The 2,709-nt window shown below is 44.2% G+C and overlaps 1 long non-coding RNA gene across 1 annotated transcript; it reads left to right on the forward strand.

Annotated features, from left to right (window-relative positions):
- Positions 1-1,572: 1,572 nt before the first annotated feature.
- Positions 1,573-2,709, forward strand: LOC132245798 (uncharacterized). The gene is made up of 2 exons (XR_009457506.1): positions 1,573-1,648; positions 2,156-2,709. It is a non-coding gene; the product is annotated as an uncharacterized LOC132245798 (long non-coding RNA).

The raw sequence follows: 2,709 nt of genomic DNA on the forward strand, positions 1-2,709 counted from the left end.
ACATGCCCTAAACCCATGTGTTTCCATTGTATCAATCCTCTGGCATTTACAGTTTGAATATCTTTTTATGCTGCAGTAATTTCTTTGCCATCCTGATTACCTACAAATTAATATCCCCATCCATCAGGTGAGGGATTTAGGAAGATATTTAAATATCTGTTTCACACTCGGGCATTTAATTACACTTAACAACACAAGTAAGAAATATGTTAATACCGAACCAGTGGAAGAATTGTTTATAGCTAAAAAGTGCTGACTCTTTGTGGTGCCCTTTGACCATGTGAGTGCCTAGCTATGTCAAAAGGAAATGCAGCTACTATCTGTAACTCATTTGCAAGGTATTCAGAGACAGAAAAACTTAGGTGTCTCACCAATGGTATGTTCTCCTGGCTGGTTGCACCTAGCTTCTGAGAGTTCAAGGTCACATTTAGAACCTTGCATCCATAAACCAGCTGGGACTCGCATGTCAATTGATCTCGATCTGCACCAGAAAGACTTTTAAAACATCTGGATATCCCGCTTGTGCAAATAGTCATGCAGTTGCAGTGCAAGGAAGGGCAAAAAAATGTTGCACGTACAAACACCCTGATCTTCTCTTTGCCCTCCTTCTGTTGTCTTCCTTTAGTCTTAAATTCTGTCATCTTTCAGTATATCAGAGGTCTCTTTTGCATGATCTTAGAAATGCAAGCAGATAGTTGCTATGAGGCAGTGATTGGATGTGAAATTTGTTCCACTGTTCCAAAAACAGTACCTCCCTCAAGGGATCTTTTGTTAATGAAAGCCCCTTGGTTTTGTCCAGGTTTTTTGCAGATCAAAGGGTGCCTAAGAGAAGCTCAATGATAATGACTGCAAAAGTGTGCAGTTTGTGAGGGTAGGGCAAAAAGTGGGATGAACATACCCTACACTCTGAAATCTGAACAGACTTTAGAAATACAGTCCCCTTGCTTAGGATTTGTAAACCTGTCAAAGTTCAAAGCATGGAAACCACAAAAATGAATCAACCCCTGCAGCATGAGAAGCACAGGTCATGTCACCGGCTGAGGAGCTCAGTGCACTATTCACAAAGTTGAGAATTGGGAATTTCTTAGTTCCAACCTTAGCTTCTACACAAATTTGCTGGGAACCCTTAAGCAAGCTGTCAAGGCATCTGCACCTGTGAATGCCATGCAAATGATCTGCACCAGGTCATTAACCATTTCCACGTGATGTGAAAATGATCTGAGGCCGTCAAGTGGCCAAAGGGCCTTCATACTGGCGGAAAAGAGCACTTCCCAGTTCTATGCGAGTCTTGCACTGTCAGTTTTGATTAGTGGACACAACCAATCTCTCTGCTTCTTTGCTATTAGTGTTGCTGTATGTGTAATACATGTGCAAATACCTGCTGGATTCCTTCACAGGGTCAGTGGCTGGATTAATTGGTTGTTAATCAGCAATGGGCTGAAATCATTATAGTAAAACACCAAGTACTGTGGGGTGGCTGATACATCCGGTGCACATGGGCCTAGGCATGGAAAGAATTAAGGTAGCATTGCCAACAGGTGTCTCATTTCCCACAGAGCAGTTTCAAACCACATAAAAGCTCCCCCGTCGCAGTGCTGCTTATTCACTCATTATCGCTTCTCCGCACCTGTGCTTGTGGCTGAACAGGGTGAGCCTGCTCGTTTTGCTCTACCTCCTATATGTGGGCAGAAGACTCCATAGAGCCTTTTTTCCAGGGCAGTTTTGAATTTTGAGGGGAGTTTATGAATTGGGACTTTTCCTAAACCTATGATCTGACTGCCTGCCAGTAAAAAAAAAAAAAAAAAAAAAGGAGAGTTGAATGTATGGGCAATAAGCCAAATGTCAGGATGAGATGGGAAGGTTGAAGGATGGGATATTATAGAGCAGGGTGGCCAAAAGGAAAACAGAAGTCCAGAGCCACTCTATGGGAGCTGCCTCCCCTTTGGCAGGACTTTTCTTGCTGTACTGTAGTTCCAAGGTTGGTGGCAAGGCCACGTAGACAGGCTGCAGGCAGTACTATTGTTGGATGCGTGGCTTCCCAATTTAGAAGTGGAAGGGGAAGAGGGACTTTTCTTGAACTCTACAGAGAAGAGGAAAGGGAGATGGAGGCAGCTTCTTCCTGGTTCCTTTCTCACAGACGGTTTCTTTCTTGCAGCTTTGCCTAGGCCAGAAAGATGTGCTCCCACGGGTCCTGCCACAACCGCCACAGGTCCTGCCATGGCTCTAGCTCTCACTGCCATGAATCCAGACCCTCCTGCAATATTGTTGTGGTAGAGAAGCCATACTGCTGCCCCGTGCCGCGCTACTATCCACCCGTGTCCTGCTGCTACCCACGCTACCAGTATTCGCAGTGCTGCAAGTTCCCACAGTACCCCAAGTGCCCTCCACAGTACCCCAAGTAGGATAACTACAAACAGCAAGACAGAAGCCAAGACCTTTCTGTTGCATTCTTCTTATGGAGCTGGTTTGAGTGCCTACAGCATGTCTTGTCTTGTTGCAAATTCATTTTTCCCCTCTCATTTAATTTGATTTAGGAATGTCCCTAACATGCTTTGAAGACTTGCCCATTGTACGAGTGTGATGGACTTCTTCCTAAGAACCGCTTCTGGTGTCACTTACTGTTATTCTTGTGCATGGAACAGGAATAATTTCTGTACTTCTTCCTTCACCTGGATATGAGATGCAATAAAACTTATAATTCAAGAAAAA

This window comes from Alligator mississippiensis, chromosome 15, assembly GCF_030867095.1.
Source record: "Alligator mississippiensis isolate rAllMis1 chromosome 15, rAllMis1, whole genome shotgun sequence".
Classification (NCBI taxonomy): domain Eukaryota; kingdom Metazoa; phylum Chordata; order Crocodylia; family Alligatoridae; genus Alligator; species Alligator mississippiensis.